Source organism: Hyperolius riggenbachi, chromosome 7, assembly GCF_040937935.1.
Source record: "Hyperolius riggenbachi isolate aHypRig1 chromosome 7, aHypRig1.pri, whole genome shotgun sequence".
NCBI lineage: Eukaryota > Metazoa > Chordata > Amphibia > Anura > Hyperoliidae > Hyperolius > Hyperolius riggenbachi.
In genome coordinates this window covers 58,404,473-58,429,967 of record NC_090652.1, presented here as the reverse complement: position 1 = coordinate 58,429,967, position 25,495 = coordinate 58,404,473, and the positions used below count along the sequence as shown (strand labels likewise).

Sequence of the window (25,495 nt, the reverse complement as noted above, 5' to 3'; positions counted from 1 at the left end):
TTTGCATGATAAGTAGTAGCAGATTTGCATATGATTTGCATCTGAATTGAATGCGAAGTGTGCAGACAATCTATTTAGGTGCTGCACACTGAGCTGGTGGTCATTTCAGATGCAACCTTAGTGGTATGCGCTGGCGTTCTCCTTGCTGTTCAACCAAATGTAAGTTACACATTTTTTTTGCTTAGCTGCTCCCAAAGTTTTAAATTTATGTTAGGTCACTTGCCCGGAGGTTTGCCTCACCGTGGCGCAAGTGTCTAGTATAATATACATTGCATGCAAACCATACTGAAGCTAAAGTTCCTCCTAGTTTAATAAATGTTAGCACTTGTCTTGGATGCAGGGCATGCATTTTTCAGTCTGGCAGAGGCGGTGTATGCCTGTGCGATTAACCATTCAATTGCAACATGTGTTTAGGGATGCGCAGCCTTTCCCCCACCTTTCCTTAACTTTGTAACTATGTAACTGTCAGGTTAGCTGCTCCCAGCCCCTCCTCCTGAGTTTCCTGTTTGCATGATAAGTAGTAGCGGATTTGCATATGATTTGCATCTGAATTGAATGTGAAGTGTGCAGACAATCTATGTAGGTGCTGCACACTGAGCTGGTGGTCATTTCAGATGCAGCCTTAGTTGTATGCGCTGGCGTTCTCCTCGCTGTTCAACCAAATGTAAGTTACACATTTTTTTTGCTTAGCTGCTCCCAAGGTTTTAAATTTAGGTTAGGTCACTTGCCCGGAGGTTTGCCTCACCGTGGCACAAGTGTCTAGTATAATATACTTTGCATGCAAACCATATTGGAAGCTAAAGTTCCTCCTAGTTTAATAAATGTTAGCACTTGTCTTGGATGCAGGGCATGCATTTTTCAGTCTGGCAGAGGCGGTGTATGCCTGTGCGATTAACCATTCAATTGCAACATGTGTTTAGGGATGCGCAGCCTTTTTCCCCACCTTTCCTTAAATTTGTACTTTTAGTATGTGAGTTGATTTAGTGACGCAGCTGCAGTACAATAGTTAGTTACTTAGCAGGCAGGCCAGCATCTGTTGTGATTTGACTGCTGCATCTGCCTGACTGTATTAATTGTGTGACAGACTTTTATTGTCACTGCCTGTCACACTACAAGTATAGTTTACTTACTTATTTATCGACTACTGTAGACTACACTACTACTAGGGATTATAGTTAGTAGTTGTGTACTAGTTTAGTTAATTTGTACTATTAGTCTGTGAGTTGATTTAGTGACGCAACTGCAATACTAGAGTTAGTTACTTAGCAGGCAGGCCAGCATCTGTTGTGATTTGACTGCTGCATCTGCCTGACTGTATTGATTGTGTGACATTATTATTATTGTCACTGCCTGTCACACTAGTATAGTTACTTAGTTATCGACTACTGTAGACTACACTACTACTACTACTAGTCTACTACTAGTTAAAAAAAAAAAAAAACACCTTTCAATTTTTTGGGCACCAACACACCCCTCTTTATTAAAGTTTACACCCTTTCCTGACCTTTCTACTTATATATATGTTTTTGTTTTTCTTATTGTATTTGTATAATTGGACAATTGTACAATGACTGGCAGAGGTAGAGGCACCACCAGGAGAGGCAGCGCCATTGCCGCCGCCACCACTGCCGGCAGGTCTGTGACTGGTCCACCGCCAGCCACTGACCGCAGAGTTGTGGAGGAGGGAGCAGAGGCGCAGCAGCAGTGTGTTGCACCCATCTTTGCCGTGGGTCACCTTCGCCGGGCCATTGACCAGACTCAGGCTGTCGTGGAAATGATGGCGGAGCAGCAGGCCACAGTTTCCAGCCAGACCTCCAGCGAGACCAGTGCCACTGCCAGCACTCCGGTCCACAGCAGCAGCCACCCTCCACCACTGCTTGAGGTCACGTCGACCCCAGCTGGCAGCCTGCCCTCAATGAGCACGCTATTCACCTCAGGGACCGCAAGCACTTTGAGGGAAGTGGTTGAACAGTTGGTTGAGGAGATGATGATGATGGGGACATGCAATAAGGAGGAGGAGTTTGAGGTGGAGGAGTTTGTTGTCGGCCAACAACAACAACCTGATGTTGATGAGGAGGAGGAGGGGTGTGTTGCAGGGGATGTTGGGGCAGAAGAGGTGGTTGGGGGCTCAGAGGAGATGTTTGGAGATGATAATGTTTATGAGCAGGGATGCTCATCCAGATCCGGGTACCCGGGTTTGACCATTTTTACGCTATCTGAGTCGGATCCAGATCCAGATACCTGGGCCAATATCTGGATAGCTCTATGAGGGTATCTGGCCGCATAATCCGGATATCCGGATCTGGGTACTGTAACAAGGGAGATGATGTCATTGAGCCAATCAGAGGGCAATCAGAGAGCTCCCAGCCAATCAGAGGGCTCCCAGTCAATCAGAGGGCTCCCAGCAGAAGCCCTAGCAACTAATCACAGAGGGGAACTCTGGCCAGCCCCACCTAAGTTAATTGAGCCAATCAGAGGCCTCCCAGCCTAAGTCCTGGCACCCAATCACAGAAGGGAACCCTGGCCAGCCCCCCTGTGTAATAAGGAGGGCTGGCATGATGAGACAGATCGTCCTTGCTTGTGTGGCTGGCTGGCTGGTCACTGACAGACTTGCTCCAGTGCTGTTGGCTTAGCAAGTGCTGCCTGTATACACTGATAAACCTAAAGCTTTGAGTGCTAAATACCTTCACTACACTATTGTTCTATTGTTTTTTTTAGCTAGCTAGTGTAATTGTTTGATTTAATTCACTCAGTTAGGTCCTGTCTGTGTCTGTGTGTGCTGTGCAGGCCAGCAGGACAGTATAGGTTAGGGAACAGGATTACTGTGTTATTGTATTGTATTATATAGTTAGTTAGTACTGCAGTTAGTTGTTAGAGAGAGTAGTACTGTGTTAGCTTGCTACAGATTACTGCATGATAATGGTAAGCCTACCACCCTTAAACCGCCAACCACCACCACCCCCCATTCTCCATCCCCTCTTAACCTATTAAAATAATGGACACGGACTACTTGGCATTGGATTAATTTAAGGCCATAGCAGCCCCTTTCTTTATTCAGCCAATTAACAATGTTCCAAAACAAACAAATAACCATCATAACCAAAACAGCATTCACAAAGAGCTGGGGTAAGGGGTCCGGAGGCACCGAAAATCTGTCTGTCATAACACCCGTGTGACATGCAGCCTTGTACCGGCCCCCAGCCGCGGAACTCGGCTCGGGGACAGCTGCATGCCCCAAAGTCGTCTCTCTTCACTCCGTTAAAACCGCCGGATTTGTCCCGCGACAAATCTCTTTCCCAAGAAACCGACCTCCGGAGCCCCTTTTTACCCGTCCACCACGAAAGGGCATGACCCCTTATGACCTTGAGGCCCCCAACCTCAAAGCTCTTTGTATCCCCTCTTCGATACCTAGGGCCCACAAGTCCATCCCAATATCATTAAGATGCACCCCGTCCCTTCTAAGGAACAAACCAATGTCTTCCTCCAGTTCGAAATGACGAATAGCCAACCCCCTATTCCTGATAAAGAACCTGGCCACCTCCTTGTTCAATTTTATCCTAGCTTTGATAACCTTTTGGACCGAGTTAGCCAACCTCCAATATTCCCGAGCCACAATGTCTGACCAAACTACAATGGTCTCGGGAAACAGGGACCGAACCCTCAAGAAATCAAATTTGATCTCCTTTATAACAATTCTGGTAGATCTAGCCGCCAGATCGTTCCCCCCAACGTGCAACACGAGGATGTCGGGGGCTCTATCCATGCGTGCCAACTTGTGAAGTTCCGGCAAAAGGCCGGGCCAAACCATCCCAGGGAAACCTATCCTACCGGATACGTACCTGCTCCCTAGGGAAGCCAAGCTGGTGGCCCTCGGGCCTCACATCGGCCCTTCTCGCCCCCCTACTAACGTAGGAGTGTCCCACAATCCAGACGATGACCTGCGGACCTGCAACAAGAGAGAACAAACTAACAGCAATTGCCCTAGACCCCAGCTACCCCCACCCCACCTACACTAAATGGGGCCTAATGTATGACTTGAAACGGGCCGACTCCCAGCGCCCAATCTGCTTTATGACCCCCTCGCTCAACCCCCAACGTGACGCCTCCGTAGCCGCACCAATCCGAAAAGAGTGGGAGGCAAACTCCAGAAAAGGGAGGCCGAGTTGGCCTAAACATTTTCGAAACAACGCTACAAACTGAAAGCGAGACAAAGCCGAGCCGTCCCGGTGCACCAAAAACACCTGAGCCTGAGAGGGGCGGGCCGCTCCAAAACTCTGGACGTTATAATGAGGGCATAACGGGCCGCCAATCTGAAACAGGGTGATAGCCCGACCCCTGCCTGCCTGGTCGGTTTTTGAGCGTGGCAAATAAATGACGACCGTATCAGCATGGATGGAGATGTGCTCTGCAAGAATGCCTCCCACTCCCGCTTTGTTGCGGCTAACTAGCTCCCCTATTCTAAAGGCCCCGAAAAAAGCCAGCACGAAGGCAGTCTGAAATAGACCGCACTCATAACTGGAGGAACATAAGCCCGGCAGTACCCCCACCAGCCTACCCAGCAACTCAAACGTAACCGGGCGCCTGGCCTCCCTGCGAACCGTCCCAGACCGGTAACCCCTAAGAGCCTGCCTCACCCGGAAATCTTTAGTTACATCTAAGAGCCCCCTGACCTTGAACCAAAAAGCCAGAGCCGATAACTTCTTAGCCACTGCCGACGCCGAAATACCCTCTACAAAATTATTCCCCAAGAAATACAGCAACAAACATAGCCGTTCTTCATCCGAAGCACAACCTCCTGCTTGAAACATCAAAGCGTCCCACGCATTCCACACTAACGTGTACGCTGCCGCTGACGACTCCGATATGGATCTCCCAATCATACAGGATACCGCTCGAAAGGAATCCTCCACGCCGCGGACGGGCAAGGAACCCCACGTTCTTCCGCCGTGGGAACCGCAGCCCGGAATCTGTCCCACTGGAATCGAGAAAGTGCATCAGCAATGACATTGTCGACCCCAGGTAAATGCACAGCAAACAAGTAAATATTAAACCGCAAACAATCCAACACCTATTGCCGCATCAGACTTATCACCGGGGGGGAAGATGCCGAACAGCTGTTCACTGCCAATACCACACCCATGTTGTCGCAGTTGAACCTCACCCGCTTGTTGGCCAGCTGCCTTCCCCAAATCTGTACCGCCACCACTATGGGGAATAACTCCAACAGCACCAGGTTGGACGTAAAACCCGCCTCCACCCAGGATGTGTCCCAGGGAACTGCGCACCATTGGCCCGCGAAAAAGGCACCGAAACCATGGGAGCCCGCCGCATCTGTAAACAGCTCTAACTCCGCATTGCTCACCGTGTCTTGCATCCACAGCGACTTGCAATTGAAATTAGTCAAGAAAATCAACCACACCTGTAGGTCGGCCTTGATGTCCGCAGTTAACCGAATCCGGTGGTGTGGCGCTGACACTCCTGCGGTCGCCATTGCCAGGCGCCTGCAGAAAATACGCCCCATGGGCATGATTTTGCAGGCGAAATTCAACTTGCCCAGCATAGACTGCACCTCCCTCAAAGTCATCTTTCTGCTACTGATTGCCAATGAAATGGAATTCTTGAGGTTCACCACCTTATCAGCTGGCAAGCTGCATTCCATAGCAACGGTGTCTATAGTAATGCCCAAGAATTTTAACGCCGTGCCGGGGCCCACCGTCTTTTCTTCAGCGAGTGGGACCCCGAAGCGCTCACATATGTGCCGCATAGTCGCCAATGCGTACGCACAATCAGGAGAGTCTGCTGAACAAAAAATCGTCGAGGTAGTGTATAATTGACTGCACGCTCGACCTATCCTTCACTACCCATTCCAAAAAAGTGCTAAACCTCTCGAAATAAGCACAGGAAATGGAGCACCCCATGGGCAGACACCTATCCACAAAGTACTCTCCTTTCCAAAAACAACCCAACAAACGGAAACTTGAAGGATGAACTGGCAGTAACCTAAAAGCTGATTCGATATCAGTTTTTGCCAGTAACGCCCCTTGACCCAAACGCCTGACCCAACTCAAAGCCGCATCGAATGAGGTGTACACCACCGATGCATCGTCACCCGACAATCCATCATTGACAGATGAACCGCGAGGAAAAGACAAGTGGTGGATTAGGCGGAACGATCCCGGTTCTTTTTTAGGAACCACGCCCAGCGGTGACACGATCAGATCAACCAGAGGGCGAGAAGGGAACGGACCCGCCAATCGACCCACTGCCACCTCCTTAGCCAACTTCTTGTCCACGACACCCGGCAACTCATAGGCGGACTTCAAGTTCCTAAAAGGGGGGACCGACCGCAACGAACAACTACTGGGAATCCGGAACCCCTCCTCAAAACCTGCCCTCAGGAACTCCGCCGCCTCGTGGTCGGGATACCTACTTAGAAACTGTGCCATCTCCGCCCCCTTCACTGGCGTCGTCCCTTTTTCACGCAGAATCCCCCGACTTCGCCCTTCGCTGCTTATAACATCTGGAAGCCGCGTGTGAGCCTCCGCAATGGGAGCACTCATGCTTGAACCGGCAGGACTGGCCAAAACGACAGGCTCCATCATTGTATTGCCAACAGGTACCCTTTCCACGGGTCGCCGGCTGGCCGGCGGGGGCCGACCCTCCGGCAGTTGCGGGAAAGGACTGAGAGGCCCTTGCCAGGATCATCAACCGCATCCACAAGGTGATATCCTTATGGTCCCACCGAACCTCCGGCCGTACCGCCTTCGTCTGTCTAAACTGCTCGTCGTACCGCAGCCAGGCATTCCCCCCGTACGACCGGTAGGCCTCCCCGATCGAGTCCATGTAACCAAACAGCGCTGAGCAATGCTCAGGCTGCTTTTCCCCTGTCACGCTTGCAAGGATCGAAAAAGCCTGGAACCAGTTCTGGAAGGTCCGGGGTATCAATCTATAGCGCCGTTCCTCCTCCCTCTTCTTCTCGTCCGGCTTACCCTTATCCAGATTGAACTTCTCCAGCTGGAGGAGCGAAAATATCTCAATATATTCGCCCCTCCAGATTCGCTCCTTCACTTCCTGCTTCAAATGAGAACCGAGAAGGCCATTGAAACAAACGTAGAGTTCCGCATGCGACGCATCTGCCAGTCGCACCTGGCCTGCCCCCCCATCAACAGAAGAGCCGCTGGCTGCCCCTTCCGTCTGCACCGCCACCTCCGCCTGGACACTGCTCAAACCCAACGCCGCGGGTGGAGCCACCTGAACCACCCCTTGTACGGCCAAACCTACCCCTTGCGCCCCTCCATGTACCAGCCCCGCATGAGGGGCCGCTCCCGGGGGTGCCAAAGACCAAGCCCCCACCGGTGAGAGGGGCGTTCCAATTGGTAACAACCCCGACGCCACCGCCGGCATGTGAGGTGAAGGCTGCACCTGCGCTAACTGCGACCCCGCTGACGCTGCTAGGCTACCAGCCCCACCCTGTCTTCCCCCACAAATCCCCAACAATAAAGTGGCTAAGGCATTAACCGCAGCTAGATTGGCCTCACCTGGCTGCTCCGGACGCATGTCCCTGCCAGCCGTCACTCCGGATCCACCCGCTGCGACATCGTCATCATCCTCTGCGGAATCCACCTCGGAGTCAGAGCCGTTTTCCGCTGTGGGGCCCCTGCCGTGCTGTACATGCTGAGTCTGTGGCCGCTGATCACCTCTGCCCGACTTGCCCTTCTGCCTGCTGGATCCTCCCGACTTGCCCTTGCTGGTGGAGCTCCTGCTTCCACCGTGCGCTTGATGGGTCGCCACCGCGGGGGGAAGGGCGGCACCCGTGGGATTGGAGTCCTTCCGTTGGGCGCGCTTAGTCTGCCGCGCAGCGCGGGGACTAAGGGCCGCACCACCTCTCGCCTGCTGTGAATGTGAGGAGCTGGCCGCGCTGGATGGCCCCTCTCCTGCTGCCTCTTGCCGTTGGTTGGGATTCCTCCCGCCAGCCCCCTTGCCCTTAGACAAACGTTTTGCAGGGGGAGGCGGAGGGTCCCTGGGGGGGCTCCCTGAGCGGCGCTGGGGCCCGGCATGGAGCTCTGGGCTGAGTCTATCCGGGGGCCTGGACTGCCTCCTCTCCTCGCTTCTCCCCTCACCTGCTTGCACGGGTGGAGCGCTGGGTGCCGCAGCCGCGGGTGGCTCGCTGGCCACCGCAGCCTCCGCCGCTGTGCCCGCTCCCATTGCCGCCAGCTGGACCTGGACCCACGAGGGGCCCCTTGATACCGCTTCTGCCTGGATCCTGGCCACCAACAAGTCTAATTCCGCCATAGTTGCAGGGGCACAGGCGGGCGTCCGGCAAGCAGCTTCTTCCATCACGCTGCTCCAAGCCGGAAGTGTCCGCCGCCTGACCCGGGAAAATCCGCCTACGCCTCCCAGCGCTGAACTGCCCGCCCCCTGCCCCAGTTAACCCCTGCACTGCCCCACCAGACCTGGGCGACTACCCACTAACCCAGCTACCTAGCGCTACCCGGGGGGGACGGCTACCTCATCATGGCCGGGCCCTCCGCACTACGCTAGCTCCAGCTTCTGGCCCTATCTGGCGTATATCAAAAAAGGGCGCCTGGAAAAAGGGCGCGGGGTGTAGCCGAAATTGTAAGTTTGAATGCAAAACCGTATTTTTCGTTTAAGAGGTTATAAACGATAATTTAGTGCTAAATAGGTTAAATAAACGGAAATGAAATGGCAAAATACCGTCTATAACAGTAAACGAATTCTGATATGAAACGTCAAATAGCGTCTATAGCAAAAACGATATTTACACTTGTATTAAGCATAGTACTAGAATGGTAGGTTTTACAGGTATTTTACTACAATTATACCTAACTTTAGGGTCACAAATATCTCTCCTTATCCCTATCCCTCACACCTAGACCCCCCTTTGTGTAAATACACATAATGTAATAAATTGTATATATTACATATATTGTACTATAACTATACCTAACCTTACTCTCATACAGAGCCCTCCCTATACCTATCCCTAACCCCTAGACCCACCTGGTGGTGCCTAAACCTAAGACCCCCCTGGTGGTGCCTAAACCTAAGACTCCCCTGTTGGTGCCTAAACCTAAGACCCCCTGGTGGTGCCTAAACCTAAGACCCCCCTGGTGGTGCCTAAACCTAAGACCCCCTGGTGGTGCCTAAACCTAAGACCCCCCTGGTGGTGTATATTGCACTGTATGTATACCTAACCCTCCCTGTACCTATCCCTAACCCCTGGACCCCCCTGGTGGTGCCTAAACCTAAGACCCCCCTGGTGGTGCCTAAACCTAAGACTCCCCTGGTGGTGCCTAAACCTAAGACCCCCCTGGTGGTGCCTAAACCTAAGACCCCCCTGGTGGTGCCTAAAACTAACCACCCCCCTGGTCCTAACCCTCCCTGTACCTATCCCTAACCCCTAGACCCCCTAGTAATGCCTAAACCTAACCATCCCCACTGCACAAAACACGCTAAACACATATAAACAATAATATATTTAATCCTTAAAATACTTCACTCCAAATAACATGAATAAAATAATTTATATATTTGTAATAGAATAAGTAGCCTTAAAATCATGTAGAAATCTTAAAATAACAGTAATATTTAAAGCGATATTTTAGTAACTATAATCAACGCATTAGAAGTGTAAAAACAAAGTTAATACCATATACGATGTATTTCTAATACAATCAGGTTTAGAAACGTTATTTAAGCATTATACATATGAAAACGAAATTTAAATGATAAAAGAAGTGTAAACGAATTTTTAGCTGTTATAGTTTTATAAGCGCAATTTTAAAATGAAAAAACTAGTTAAAACCCATATAAGCGAAATTTACAAACGAAAAAATAAGTATAATACAAAGTCTAAACGAACTTGTAAACGATATTTGATATAAACTTTATCCTGTAAACGAAAACCTTTGTTAACACGATCCCTGTAACCGCTATTTCTCGTGCGCCCTTTTTTCCTGTCGGGCGCCGAATAGCCGATATTTTGCATTGCAGTCTATGGCGGCGCCCTTTTTGTCCACTATCCCTGTGCGCCCTTTTTTACTAGTTCCCCAGCTTTTGGCCCTATCTGTGCTGCTGTGCTGAGCATTGTCAGTGTGACAGTTAAACAGATAATGTGCACTGTCTGTCCTCTACTCTGCGGTCTGTCACTCCGTGCTGATTTAATTTAAAGTCCAACCCCGATTTCATTAAAGTAAAAGTCCCCTACATCATCTGGTGACATCATCACGTATAAGTTGTACTATGTCTGCTGGCACCGGCAGCCGGGGGAGGGGCAGCAAGGGCAAGAGGACAGGGAGCAACATTATGGCCACCCTCAGAAGGTCTGCCGTGTCAGTGTCGATTCCAGCGGACAGCCTACCCTCAGTCAGCAAGCTTTTCGCTCCAGGCGCCACGATTGAACTCAGGGCTGTTAGTCGCAAGGAGTTTGAGGAGGATGTTCTGGGTTTTGAGGAGGGGGGTATGATGTTGATGATGGGATGAAGGACCGTGACTACCATCCACAGGATGGGGATGTCAGCTCTGACTCTGAGGATGCATCGGTGGGTTTGGCACAGAGGATCAGCATTGCAGACAGTGGCTGTGGAATGCGAGACCCCCCACATCCTTCTGCCGCTACCACCAGCCGCACCACTCAACCCCCAACCACCACAGGGAGAAAAGCCGCAGCATCCCATTCAGGCCGCAAGGGAATCTCCACCTCCCCAATCTGGCGTTTTTTCACTCTGCCCTAATTGGACACCAAGTTTGCCATATGCAATGTGTGCAAACTACAGATGAGCAGAGGTTGTGACCCCGACAAGTATGGCACCTCCAGCTTCATCACCCATCTGGCCAAAAAACATGTTGTTGAGCATGAGGAGTTCAAGAGGCTGAAGCAAGCTGGCGCTGGCTCCCATCGCCATGGTGCCACAGGTCACTGCTGCTGATACCACCACCTATATTCAACCCAAAACACAATTGCGGTGTCATTTTTTGAAGGTGTCTGGGCTGAAAACTGTCATGTCCCAGTTGTGCGGTTGGACTTGGGACACAATGTGGGCTGCACGACCGCTGATGTTAATTGACAGCTTTTTTTTTTTTTTCATTTTATGTCCACCAAATAATACATTAGTGTTTACATGCATCATTTAACCTAAAAAACCCTTTTAAAGCTATTTAAAGGGCACTTCCGGTTTTTCTATCCAGATACCCGAATAGGTCGGGTACCCGCGGGTAATTTGGTCGGATACCCGAATTCACTTGGGTATCCACAAGGTCGGATCCGGGTACCCGAATCGGATCCAGATATCTGGGTACCCGGATCCGGGCGGGTATTAAAAAGTACTACCCGAGCAACCCTGTTTATGAGGTGCGTGACCATCCCTATGTGCCACAGTTGGGTGAAGAAGGCAGCTCGACGAAGGAGGAAGAGGCATCTGTGGCACAGAGGCACGGAAGCAGCATGGCAGCCGGCACAGGCGGTGGAAGGCAGGAGCCACAGCCTGCTGCTTCAGCCGCTACCACCACTCGCACCAAACCTCATCCAAGCAAAGGAGAAAAAAACAGCCCTCCAAAGGCAAAAACCTCCTCAGCCCTCAAGCAAGAAGGGCAAATTCAAATCCCCAGTGTGGCGGTACTTCACTGTGTGCAATGCCGATGAGACCTGTGTCATTTGCCACAGTTGCGGTGCCAGCCTGAGCAGAGGTCGTGATCTGCACAAGTTGGGTACCTCGAGCCTGCAGACCCACTTGGAGACCAGGCCTTTCCACAACTACCATGTTTCCCTGAAAGTAAAACCTCCCCCGAAAGTAAAACCTAGCACAGATTTCAAGCAGGCTGGAAATGTAAGCCCTACCCTGAAAATAAACCCTAGTGTCAGAGAGGAGGGGACACAGCTGTGCAATAGGAAGAGGCAGCGGAAGAGGCAGCCAGGGAAGCAGTGTGTGGATGGACTCATCCCTGGACAATGTCAACTCAGCAGCGTTAGTATGGAGAAAGATGTGACTCTTTCTTTAGCTGCATATGCTAGTTGTCCTCTCTCTCTCTCTTCTGCTCAGCTTGTGCCTCAGACAATACAGCAGTGGCAGGAATCTCAAGCACGTGCCTGTCCTTTCCTTACTATAGATCTGAGTTAGATAAGAGTGTGAGTCTGGGAGTAGAATTCTGAACCTCAGTAAACTGTACAGTGACTTTGCCATTGTACTCTATCATTTGTCTTTTATCAGCAAATGTGAAGTGAGATTCAGATGTTGTATAAAACTCACATATTGTGCACAAATACTGCTGTTTAAGTTTTCCCAATAGCCTTGTGTTCTTCCTTAGTGTGTTTCTCCCAAAATAAGACATCCCCTGAAAATAAACCCTAGCACATTTTTTGGAGCAAAAATTAATATAAGACACTGTCTTATTTTTGGGGAAACACGGTACCAGGAGTTTGTGAGGCTGAGGGACAGTGGCCCAGGCAAGACAGCCACTGCACAGCCTTCAGCAGCAGCATCAGTATCCCACCCTCCTGGTCATCCACCATCAGCAGCAGGAGTGCAGAAAGGCACTGCTCTCCCCCCAGGCAGCCAGTCTTCAGTGACCTCATCTGCAACCTCCACAGCTGCCTCCTCTTCCTCCCGTGCAGGCAAACTCTGCCAGACCCTGCTCAGTGAGTCCTTCCCCGGTGTGGCCAAGGTTCTGCCTTCCACCAACAGGCACATTATTATTTATTGTATTTATACATCCGAGTGCTGAACGGGTTGCTTGCCCGGGCCATGTGCTCCCAGCTCCTGCCCTACTCCTTTGTGCAGGAGGGGAGTGACATGAGAACGCTCTTGCAGTATGGGATCCTGGAGTGGCAAGTTCCCAACCGCCACTACTTCTCCCACACGGCAATCCCAGCACTGCACAGGTTTGCTATGGCAAACGTGTGCCACTCACTTGATCACGCCGTGAGTGAGTGGATCCACATCACCATGGATTCCTGGAGCAGCCATTTTGGGACAGATCGCTACCTGGCGTGAAGGCCTGCCACTGCCAAGGGCTGCTGGAGATGATCAGCCTGGGGAAAAACAACTTGACAGCACCTAACGAGCTTCGCTACCTTAGGGAGCAGGAGAAGATGTGGCTGACCCCCAGAGGCCTCAAGGTCGGACTGGTGGTGTCCAACAATGCGGCCAACCTGCTGGCTTCCATCACCAGGGGACCCACGTCCCATGATTGGCCCACGTCCTGAACCTGGTGGTGCAGAAATTCCTGCGCACCTACCAAGGGATGGACAATGTGTTGGAAGTGGCTTGGAAAATTGTTTGCAGTTTCCTTTGCTGAGCCGGTGCTGCAGCAAAACTGCCAACCTGCAGCTGCGCGAGGGCTTGCCACGACACCGGCTTGTCATGGATGTGCCAACTCACTGGAATTCAACCCTGGTGATGTTGGAGCGGCTGGTTGAGCAGAGGAGGGCTGTCAACCGCTACATTGTTGAGGCCACTCACGCCGGCACTACCAAACTCCAGCTCCTGTCCTACGCACAGTGGGGGCAAATGCAGCAGGTGTGCTTGGTTTTGGCTCCCTTCCCTGCAGGGAACCAACCTGGTGAGTGAGGAACAGGCATCCCTCTGCCAGTGGGTTCCAATTGTTTGTCTGCTGGACAGGGCCCTGTGTGATCTGATGGATGTGGGAGAGGAGGCCCTGATCCAGCTGGAACAGCAGCCGCCTGTGCTGACCCTGATGTCTCTGCTGGACAGTCCACCCTGTTCCCCATGGCAGCACACATGCTGCAGTGCCTGCACCAGGACCCCAGGGCTAAGCAGATGCGAGCCAGGGAGGACATTTGCATCAGCATGATCGTGGGCCCACGGCTGGAGGGGAAGGTGGGTCAGTTCCTGTTGTTATGATCACTTTTGCAACATGTACTGCTGGCTGCAGTTTTACTGAAGACAAGCAGTTTATGATTTATTTGCGTGCATTTGCTCGCATAGTTTTGCGTGCACTTACACTGAGCATTGATACCATCTGCAGTCGCTCTGAAGTTAATGACAGGTTAATATGCTTTTGTGAAAACAAACATTGTCTGCTGCAATGGAGCTGCAATCCCTTTCTTGCAGACTGCCTATCATTGTCTGCTCTTTCCTGCTGTCAGCCTGTGATTGATTACCTGTAACGATCGGTGTCAGCACACAGAGAGTATCTGATTATTGATGATCTGCAGTATCACCAACAATACAGATGTATACCTGATTATTAGTGATCTGCAGAATCACCAATAATAAATTGTAGGTATTAGTGATCTGCAGAATCACCACCTAATAAAGTGTTAGTGTTTGGGTGCAACCGTACTTCAAAACTTTAATTGAGGCCTTACCAGAGGGGCTGGTGAGGAATAACCAGTACACAGAGTGTGTACTAACGTATAACCTCCAGCAAGCTGGAGAGACAATACTGAAGAGGCTGAATCTCCCGAGGGACGGGCGATTCAGACTATACTGCAGATAAATGACCAACCGAGGTGCGGGTGAAATAGACTGTGTCGCAGCCTATGAGACACAGTAATACTAAAACGACAGGTACCCGATGAGCAGGTAATTAAGGCTAAACTATAACCTAGCAGAGCTGCTGAACCAGTGGAGCTGGCGCAGATAACACCTCACCAGTGGCGAGGGACCACTGGCGAGTAGAAGGGTCAGACAGGCAAGGTTCGGCAACAGAGAAGTAAGTATCGGTACAGAATCGTGAGACAAGAGAGTAAACGGTAATCAGGCAGAGGTTCAGCAACAGGTAGGCATATAGGCAAAAGTACAGGATCAGAAGGCAGGATCAGAGTCAGAAGAAATAGCTAAGAGTCATACACAGGAGTTTAAACAGTAAGCAATATCCTAGTCTTGGTGTGAAATCCGTAGCATCAACACCAGGGAACTAGTCTAAACAAATAACAATAAACAGATAACAATCTCCTAGTCTTGGTGTGAAATCCGTAGCATCAACACCAGGGAACTAGCCTAAGGTCTGAGCGCTAACACTCAAGTATTCACGACAACAGACAATCCCAAACTGAAGCCCTAAGGCTTATGAAGCAGAGGAGACCCCACTGGCATGCCCCTCCAAATCAGCCAATCCTGGGTGCCGTGGGACTCCTCTGACGTCAGCTGACCAGCCGGTCAGCTGACGCCTCTCCTCCCAGAATAAAGGTCCTGTCTGTGCGCGTACCCGCGCAAGACAGCAACCTTGTGTGCAGCAGAAAGCCCCGTCCTCGGCGACCTACACGCCAAGAAGACGGGCAGGGGCAGAGAGACGGCTGTGGCGGCGGATGTGTTAGCCGCAGCTGAGATCCCCCAGGTCACCTCCGTGGAGGCAGCTGCAGCGGCGGCACTGCTCGCCATAGCTGCTATTACATTACCCCCCCTCTAGGCGTCGACTCCGGACACGTTTCCTGAGTTGCTCCTACTCTGTTTACTCCAATCCTCATAGGGTGGGAGGGAGGGGAATATCCCTGCGAGAAGGACCTCAACCTCCTGGACCTGATTGGAAGAGCCCAAACTCTGTCTGCCGGAATAACTTTCCAATCCCCCACCAGTTCTTCACCATGCATTAAGGGGACCCCTGTGCTGGCAACTAGATCCCTCTGTAGTCCCATAGTAGCAACAACTAGACTTTCTGGGAGAATTACCACAGGGGTAAGAGATTGCACTGATTCTGGCTCAAAGCATCTCGAGAGAGCATCTGCTTTAATGTTCTTGCTGCCTGGTCTAAACGTAATAATAAAATCAAAGCGGGTAAAAAAGAGGGACCACCGGGCCTGTCTAGGTGTGAGCCGCTTAGCACTTTCAATGTACTGCAAGTTCTTGTGATCTGTAAAAACTGTGATAGTGTTTTGAGCCCCCTCAAGCCAATGGCGCCACTCCTCAAATGCAAGTTTAATAGCCAATAACTCCCGATTCCCTATATCATAGTTTCTTTCCGCTGGTGAGAACTTCTTGGAAAAATATGCACATGGATGCAACTTGCCATGTAAACCGGAATGTTGGGACAGCACGGCCCCCACCCCAATCTCTGAAGCATCCACCTCTACCACAAAAGGGAGGGACACATCAACATTCTTCAAGATGGGAGCAGCACAAAACAACTGTTTAAATGAGGCAAATGCGGTCAGTGCTTCTAATGACCATCCCCATGTGGGTGTCCATCCCCTTCTTGGTCAGATCCGTGAGAGGCGCCACTCTGGAAGAAAACCCCTTGATGAACCGTCTATAGTAATTGGCAAAGCCCAGGAACCGTTGGAGTGCCTTCAAGCCGACAGGACGAGGCCACTCCAAAACAGCTGATAGCTTATCGGGGTCCATCTCTAAACCTTCAGTGGAGATAATATAACCAAGAAAGGGAACCCGGGAGACCTCAAAGAGACATTTCTCAATCTTGGCGAATAGGGAATTCTAACATAGTTTGTTCAGGATGAATTTTACATGATCCCTGTGTTCAGCTAAGGTTCGGGAAAAAATGAGGATGTCGGCCAAGTAAATCAAGACAAATTGTCCTAACACCTCCCTGAAAACCTCATTAATCAGTTCCTGAAAGACGGCTGGGGCATTGCACAACCCGAAGGGCATCACGAGATATTCGTAATGCCCATCGGGCGTGTTAAACGCCGTCTTCCATTCGTCACCTTCTCTGATACGAATCAAGTTGTAAGCCCCCCTAAGATCAAGTTTGGTGAACACACCCGCTTCCGTGACTTGAGAAAATAAATTGTCAATTAAGGGCAAAGGGTAACGTTTTTTTACTGTAATCTTATTCAATCCTCTATAATCAATACAGGGTCTGAGACCACCGTCTTTCTTTTTAACAAAAAAGAAACCAGCCCCGGCCAGGGACTTGGATGGTCTGATAAAACCTTTTGCCAAATTATCTGCAATATACTCCTTCATAGCCAGTTTCTCTGGGCCTGACAAATTATATATACTAGCTGACCCGCGGTGTAGCATACACCGCATAAGGAGGTAGAGGGCAGGAAGGGGGTATTGGGCACAGCGGCGGGGTGGGGCGTTGGACCCCCCCTCACCTGAGTCCCCCATGTGTGCTCCCCCTCCAGCTTAAGCTCAGCAGGACCCCCCTCACCTGGGTCCCCATGTGCATTCTCCCTGCAGCTTAAGCTCAGCAGGACCTCCCTCCCTCCCTCACCTGGGTCCCCCATGTGCGTTCCCCCTCCAGCCTAAGCTCAGCAGGACCCCCCCTCCCTCACCTGAGTCCCCCATGTGCGCTCCCCCTCCTGCTTAAGCTCAGCAGGACTCCCCCTCCCTCACCTGGGTCCCCCATGTGCACTCCCCCTGCAGCTTAAGCTCAGCAGGACCCCCCTCACCTGGGTCCCCATGTGCATTCTCCCTGCAGCTTAAGCTCAGCAGGACCTCCCTCCCTCACCTGGGTCCCCCATGTGCGCTCCCCCTCCCTCACCTGAGTCCCCCATGTGCGCTCCCCCTCCTGCTTAAGCTCAGCAGCAGCCGCCTCTATTAGTAAGAGGCAGCAGGCGGGGATGACTCACCTCTTCCACGTTCCAGTGTGCGTTCCACTGTCGTCACTTCCTTCTTAAAACAGAAGGAAATCTGCAATAATTCAGCTATAAGTGAAGATTTGTGGTTACCCACAATGCACTGCTACTAAATATGCAAATTATTCCTTTTCACCCTTGGTAAGTCAAGCAAGCATCTAGAACCGCTGGTGTATTAGTGTTGTCCGGATCATGAACGATTCGGATCTTTGATCCGAATCCTTTTTGTGAGTAGAATCATCCGGATCATCACAGTGAACGATTCGGATCACAGTGGAAGAAACAGAAAGCACAGTGAAGAGTTAGGGATGGAGTGAGAGAGGCAACCCCTCCCAGCTGAGCTCACTGAGGGATCAGGTTACAGGCACCACAGGCAGCAGCTCTTGGTTACAAAGTTAACTCCTTGTCTCGCACGCCAAATATCACTGCTGGCAATGTGTACTACTACTCACACACCAAATATCACTGCTGGCAATGTGTACTACTACTACTCACACACCAAATATCATTGCTGGCAATGTGTACTACTACTCACACACCCACTATCAGGCCCAGTGCACACCAAAAACGCTAGCAGATCTTCAAAATGCTTGCGTTTTTGGAGCAGATTTTCAGAGCAATTCTAGGCATGTTTAGAGACTTTTCTAAACATGCCTAGTGGTTTTAGGAGCGTTTTCGGTGAGCAGATTACACACATTGTTACAGGCCCGTCCACACCTATATTCGCAAACCTTTGCGGGAGTGATTTTCCCACAATTAACGTGGAAAAATCACTAGACACTGCGGCGGTTTTGGAGCGATCGCGATTAGCGTGCTTTACACGCTAATCACAATCGCTAAACAGAATTTGCCGGCAAACTGCTGCATGAAACGGGTTTGTGGTTATCGCTAATCGCAAACGCGGCAGTGATAACGCTGCCATTTACAACAATGTGTAGCAGTTTTTACTAAAACGCTAGCGGTTTGCCAAGAGTGGCTTTAGCATATAGCATATATCTTTAAATTTTACACAGTCATATCAAACCCACATGTAATCAGCCTATTTCAGACTTTTGGTCCTCATCAGTACATAGCAGGGATTGATATGGCATTATGAGATAGGGCTTGGACCAGTACAACAGAGTAACCAAGCAGCTCGGGGTGACCCAAACTACTAAGAATGTATAGGGGGATAAAAGGGACCAAAAAGCCCTCCTACTAAAAAAAAAAGCACAGCTTGGTATAATTTGCCGTCTTAAAACAGAACCAAATCTGCAATAATTCAGCTATAAGTGAACATTTGTGGTTACCCACAATGCACTGCTACTGAATATGCAAATTATCCCTCTTCGCCCTTGGTTTGAAATGGCACTACTTCTTCTTCTTGCTTGGACCAGCCCCTTCTTCTTGCTTAGACCGGCCCTGGGGGCAGGGCGCTACTTCTTCTTCTTCTTGCTTGAAGGTTGTGGCACTTAAGCTATTATATATATAGATATACTAGCTGGTCGCCCGGCGTTGCCCGGGTATGTAATTGGCTAGTGTTAGCTCTGCCAAATTTTTCTATTCCTAACACACAATTACTCAAGGATGACCTAGTTTGTGAGCTTTGTGGTCTTTGGCATCAATAATTGGCATTGAAATGAAATAAATCTAATTGGCTGTGGCTCCACTCCTTTGAAAATCAATAGGTGAATTTTGATTAGCTTTTGTAGGCTCCACCCACTTTTCTGAATATTAATCCCAGTCACCCAGTGACCAACTGTGCAAAGTTTAAGAACCCTGCCATTGACAGTGTAAGAAAAACAAAAGTTTGCTTTCTTAAAACAGAAAGAATTTGCGATAATTCAGGTTGGAGTGAGCTTAAAATGTCACCCAATGCATCATTGTTGAATATATGCAAATTAACCATTGTTACCCTTAAAAGCTAAACACACCTCCAGAACTGCTGGAATGCAATGATATGTCATCTTGTCAATTTGTACAAAGCCATCATAATCCAACATGCATACAGACTGTTTCGGATTTTTTTTTTTTTTTTTTTTTTTTACCTCAGATTAGTCTTAATCTCTCCATAGAGACATAAATGCCCCCTAAAAGAGGAATCAGTCCAATCATCATATGGCATTTATTTTTATAATCTTTTTCTTGGGTCGTAAAAAATCAATATTCTCCAGAAATTAATCTTCCCCACACTCTTTCCTGTTTAGACACATAGTAACCCATTAACCTCACGGTCATATCATCCTGACGATAATCTGACAAATTATAATGATACACCTGCATCCTTCTTACAAGCCACAATGGGAAACCGAACCTCCTCGCTGTTATAGCAGTATCTTCTCCAAGTATCTCTCTCACTGCAATCATTATGCGTAAAGCAACATTATCCGACATACTATTCCACAACTTATTCGTCTCTTCCACCACCTTCACAATCTCTTTAGCACAACTTCTAGTCTGTATCACACAGTCCCTCTCAAGTGGCTCATAATACTGCCTTTCAAGCCGCACATTCGGTATACTATGTTCCAATAACACAGTCTGATCACCTCCTTCTCTCCCAGACGCTGCAACACATCGCCTGGGCTGCGGAGCAGGGCTATCCGGCTGCCCAGCATCTTCCACCTGAACTTCCATCTCATCATCCCAATCTTCCAGTACAACATACGGATTAGGTGACAGGGGCACCTCTGGAGCACTCCCTACCCCCAACTTCAGCTTCTTACCCCCTCCTACTCTGCTTTCCTCCTCCTCCTTCCTCAGCCTCCCCCTCCCTCCATGCCTCATCCTTGACTTCTGCTTCTCCCACTCCATCTTATCCTGCTCCTCCTTTTTATCCATCTCTGCACCCCAATCTATGGGCTCCTCTCCCCCCCGTGCCTCCTTTACCTCACCAGAACCTACTACCTTCGACAGCAACACCGCACTCTGCTTCTTCTGCACCTTGGCCACACCCCCCACTCCTGAGGAACTACTACTCCCAGCTCGGCTACTCTGCACCTTCCCGCTGCCCATCCCACTGCTCACCTTACCTTTGCATACTGACTCCTCCCTCCTCTCTGGCTGACCCGCCTCCTCCCGCCGTCTCCCCCGCTCCTGGGTGACCCCCTGCCCCTCACTCACCCCCGCAATCACCTCCGCAGTCTTCCCAACACCGGACTCACTCTGCACAGCCACTTTCCGTGCCAGGGCCTCCTCCTCCTCCTCCCGCAGCACGGCTTGCACACAAGTAGCGTCACCCACCGGCTCCTCCTCCCCAGACACGTCACCATCTGCCGGTGCAGCTCCGCTCACTCTCTCTCCACGAGTCTCCTCCTCCATTCGCTCCACAGCCCGGACACAAGAATCATCACCCACGGACTCCTCAGCCGTCACATTCCCATCTTCCGCAAACAGATCCGCCTGGCTGCACGAACTCTCACCAGCCACTCCCACAATCACTCCAGCCACTCCCACACCAGTCACCTCCGCAATCACAGCCGCTGTCACCTCCGCCGCACGCTCGTCACTCACCCCAGTCTCCTGGCGGCCATCCTCCTCACTGTACTCATCACCCTCCTCACTCTCCACATCCAGCAGCCCAACATCCGCCTCCTCACCACCCAGCGTCACATCCATCACAGCCGCATCATCCAGCAACTCCTCCAACTCCCCAATCACATCGGCAACAGTATCCAGAGACGCCGAGAGCGGGACCACCTCACTGACGTCACCACTCTCAGCACCCACACCAGTCACCTCCCCACGCTCCACAGACACCTCCCCATTCGCTGCAGCCCCGCTCTCCTGACCACGCCCACCACTCTCTGCAGCAGTCACGTGAGACGCCAAGCCGGCAGAACCTCCGCCCTCCTCTGCCACCGGCCCGGACGCCTCCCTCCGCTCCTCAGCATCAGGTAAAGTATCAGGTACAGTATCAGTAGCACGTAACACATCAGCAGCAGCAGCCAGCACAGAGCGCCCGGTGGTATTAGCACCCCAGCCAGCAAACATATTACGGCTCTCCCGAGCCACCTCAGCGTAGGAGAATAAGCTCCTCCCCCTGGTCATCTTACAGTCTCGTGCCATGTGCTCGGCCGACCCGCAGAGATCACACACACGGGGGGCCGGGCACGCAGAGGCCATGTGTCCCTTCAGCCTACAAATGCGGCAGGCTGCCTTATTGGGGCACTGGTCCCTGAAATGGCCATATAGGAAACAATATCGGCAATACTTCGGCTGCCCCTGGTAGTACACCGTGCATCTCTCACCTGCCACGGTAAAGGCAGCCGGAGGGTGCACAGTGCCACCGTACCCATCAGAGTCTTTCTTCAAAACCATCTTAAACTTGATCTTACTCCGATACATCTTATAAGGGTTATACAGTTTTTCAGCATTACCAATATCCTCACAATATTGCTTCAAAAAGGTCCTCACTGTGTGCACTTCCATAAACGGGTTCAAACAATGGACAGTCAAATACTTCACCCCAGGGTCAAACATGGGAGTGATCTGGATCTTCTGCAGCACAGGATAAGTCCCCTCCAGAACCAGCTTCTTCCAATTTTCACACAGTGCAAGACATTTCTCCTCGGTATAAAGAGAAAGATCATAAGTGCCCAATTCCACAAACTCCTGAATGGCATAGATCTCTGTTACCTGTAGGTCTAGGATATCCAGCAGCACATCGACACAGACCGTCTTCAGACCGATTTCCTTCACCGCCTCCTTATCCACCTGAATTCGCACAGAATTGCGCAGTGGCGTTTTCCTGGGCTCCGTCATCGCAGCAACCAGCTAGACGACCTTCGCCCCTCTGGTGTTCCCGGGGCCCCCAAAAGGAGACCCCCCACTAAACCTCCTGACTCAGAACCAAATACAGACACACTTGGTCTAAGCCAAAAGGCCGAGCGGCGATGCACAGCCTGATTCGGATTGTTTGATCCTCATCAGTGCATGGCATGGATTAATTTGGCTTTACGCAGTAGGGCTTGTAACACCGAGAGGTACAGACTAACCAGCTAGCTCATGGTGACCCAGAACTCATTGGAGTGTGTAAGGGACTACAATGGTCCTAAAAGCCCCCTTACTAAGATGTTAAGAAAAACAAAAGTTTGCTTTCTTAAAACAGAAAGAATTTGCGATAATTTAGGTTGGAGTGAGCTTGAGATGTCTCCCAGGGCATCACTGCTGAATATATGCAAATTAACCATTGTGCCCTTAGAAGCTAAACACACCTTCAGTGTAACAGTGTAAGAATGGCTGCAGTTTACATTTTCCAGTGAAATTTGTATTTGTCTCTGCCCCCTTTTTGGTTATGGGAATAAAAAGTATCCTATACTTTATTCCAGGTAATGTACTATGTGTGTGCCAAATTTCAGTTTACAATCTAGCAGTGAAATTTGTATTTTTCTCCACCCACTGATGTCCTAATGTTTCCCAGGTATGTATTTGGCTGCTGTTGGCTGTGGGCTGTGGCCACTTTTTCTAACCCTAACACACAATTGTCAATAGTCAATGACCAAGTTTGTGAGATTTGTGGTCTTTGGCATGAATAATTTTCATTGAAATGAAACACATCTGATTCGCTGTTTGTGGCCCCACCCCTTTTCTAAATATTTAACCCCAGTCACCCAATGATCAACTGTATCAGGTTTGAGGCTTGTGCCATTAACAGTGCAACAATGGCAGCAATTAAATATTTGCCTTGAAAATCAATAGGTGAATTGTGATTGGTTTTTGTAGGCTCCACCCACTTCTCTAAATATTAATCCCAGTCACCCAGTGACCAACTGTGCAAAGTTTTAGAACCCTACAATTAATAGTGTAAGAATGGCTGCAGTTTACATTTTCCCAGTGAAATTTGTGTTTGTCTCCGCCCACTGATGACTTGGCATTGCCCAGGTATGTATTTGGCTGGTGTTGGCTCCGCCCACTTTTCCTAACCCTAACACAAAATTACTTAATGACCAAGTTTGTGAGGTTGCGTTTGCATTAAAATAAAATAAATCTGATTGGCTGTGGCTCCACCCCTTTTCTGAATTTAAACCCCAATCACCCAATGGCCAACTGTACCAGGTACAGGTGATTAACAGTGCAAGAGGCTTGTGCCATTAACAGTGCAAGAATGGCATCAATTAAATATTCCCCTTAAAGATTAATAGGTGGATTTTGATTGGCTTTTGTAGGCTCCACCCACTTTTCTGAATATTAATCTCAGTCACCCAGTGACCAACTGTGCAAAGTTTGAGAACCCTACCATTAATTGTGTAAGAATTGCTGCAGTTTACATTTTCTCAGTGAAATTTGTATTTGTCTCCGCCTACTGATGACCCGGCATTGCCCGATTATGTATTTGGCTGGTGTTGGCTGCGCCCACTTTTCCTAACCCTAACACACAATGGCTATCATTCATAAAGGAGCTGTCGGTATGGGGAATCAGTGCGGGAAAACACCGCTGGCAGTGTTTTAGACTTCTGGGTGGGCATTCATAGAAAAACATCCAGGTGCGTTGGCAGTGCGGAGATTCCCCGAACTAGGCAGGCGGAGACAGGGAAGCTGCCGAGTTGATACATTTCTCCGTGTTCTGCTCTGCTGCAGCTGCCTGGGAGGTCTGTGTGTCTCCATTCACTTGCATTGGTATCGCCACATCACAGGGAGCGGTACTTCCCGACCTCTCACCGCTTGCGGTGATCTTTATGAATGAACATTTTGCTACATTTGTTCGGATAATCACTGCACAAGGCGGTGATTTATCACTCTGCTCGGTAGTGTCATTTTTTTTTGCGGAAAGAGGCTTTATGAATACTGACTTTGCCGAGTGGTCGGTAAAGTCAGCTGTTTTTAACATTTCCGCATGCGGAAATGCTTTATGAATGATAGCCAACTACTCAATTACTCAATGACCAAGTTTGTGAGCTTTGCGGTCTTTGGCATCAATAACCTGTATTAAAATGAAACAAATTAGATTGGCTGTTTGGGGCTTCACCCCCTTATATAAATTTAATCCCCAGTCACGCAATGATCAACTGTACCAGGTTTGAGTCTTGTGCCATTAACAGTGCAAGAATGGCAGCAATGAAATATTCCCCTGAAAAATCAATAGGTAATTTTTGATTGTTTTTTGTAGGCTCCACCCACTTTTATGAATATTAATTCCAGTCACCCAGTAACCAACTGTGCAAAGTTTGAGAACCCTACCATTAACAGTGTAAGAATGGCTGCTGTTTACATTTTCCCAGTAAAATTTGTATTTGTCTCCGCCCACTTATGACCCTGCGTTGCCTGCTTATGTATTTGGCTGGTGTTGGCTGTGCCCACTTTCCTAACCCTAACACATAATTAATTACTCAATTACCAAGTTTGTGAGCTTTGCGGTGTTTGGCAACAATAATTTGCATTGGAATGAAACAAATCTGATTGGCTATTTGTGGCTCCACCCGCTTTCTGAAATTGAAACCCAGTCACCCAATGATCAACTATACCAGGTTTGAGGCTTGTGCCATTAACAGTGCAAGAATGGCAGAAATATTCCCTTTGAAAATCGACCAACTGTACAAAGTTTGAGAACCCTACTATTAACAGTGTAAGAAAAACAAAAGTTTGCTTTCTTAACACAGAAAGAATTTGCGATAATTCAGGTTGGAGTGAGCTTGAGATGTCTCCCAGTGCATCACTGTTGAATATATGCAAATTAACCATTGTTACCCTTAGTAGCTAAACACACCTCCAGAATCGCTGGAATGCAATGATGTGTCAGCTTGTTAATTTGTACAGCGCCATAATAATCCAACATGCTTACAGACTGTTTCAGATTTTTTTTTTTATTTTTTTTTTTTTAAGCTTTCTTGGCCCCTGTTGCATGCAACAGAGGTCCCGGGTAAGCAAGGCTATTAGCCCCATGCACGGAAAAAGCGTGAGTGCCCTAAAGCACCCCCACAAAACGTGCATGAGTAGCCACGGGCCCCACAATGCAGCAGGGCCCTTCCGGTTGTTCCCCGAAGGGAACCTTCCCCC

At 49.7% G+C, this 25,495-nt stretch overlaps 1 protein-coding gene across 1 annotated transcript in view; it reads right to left on the bottom strand.

Annotated features, from left to right (window-relative positions):
• Nucleotides 1-25,495, bottom strand: part of LOC137526020 (uncharacterized) — a 342,683-nt gene that overhangs the window by 192,277 nt on the left and 124,911 nt on the right. The window lies entirely within an intron of this gene.